Source organism: Meleagris gallopavo, chromosome 6 (genome assembly GCF_000146605.3).
Source record: "Meleagris gallopavo isolate NT-WF06-2002-E0010 breed Aviagen turkey brand Nicholas breeding stock chromosome 6, Turkey_5.1, whole genome shotgun sequence".
In the NCBI taxonomy this organism is placed as follows: domain Eukaryota; kingdom Metazoa; phylum Chordata; class Aves; order Galliformes; family Phasianidae; genus Meleagris; species Meleagris gallopavo.
This window is the reverse complement of record NC_015016.2, coordinates 11,155,498-11,155,837: the sequence shown is the minus strand read 5'-3', so window position 1 is coordinate 11,155,837 and position 340 is coordinate 11,155,498.

Sequence of the window (340 nt, the reverse complement as noted above, 5' to 3'; positions counted from 1 at the left end):
GAAGCTGTTGCATGTTTTGTTGGTCCGAAGTCAATCGTTTGGCGGAAGTTTACACTGTTAACAGGGAGCGCGCAGAGAATCACTGGATACAGCTCCACGTTATAGACGAGGGGCTGCTTGTCCCAGCACGCACGGTGACACCACGGGGCACGCCAGCAAGTTTTTAAACTCAGAGAGAAGCATTCCAGCACCAAATACCACGGCTAAGACCGCGTTTAACGCCGGTCACAGGCCGCACACAGGCCGACGTTCCCACTGTGGAGCACCGGGTTCGCGCTTATCGCCGCGGGGAGGACGAAGCCGCACCCCGGTGCCGGCGGGAACAGAGTCGCGGCGGATC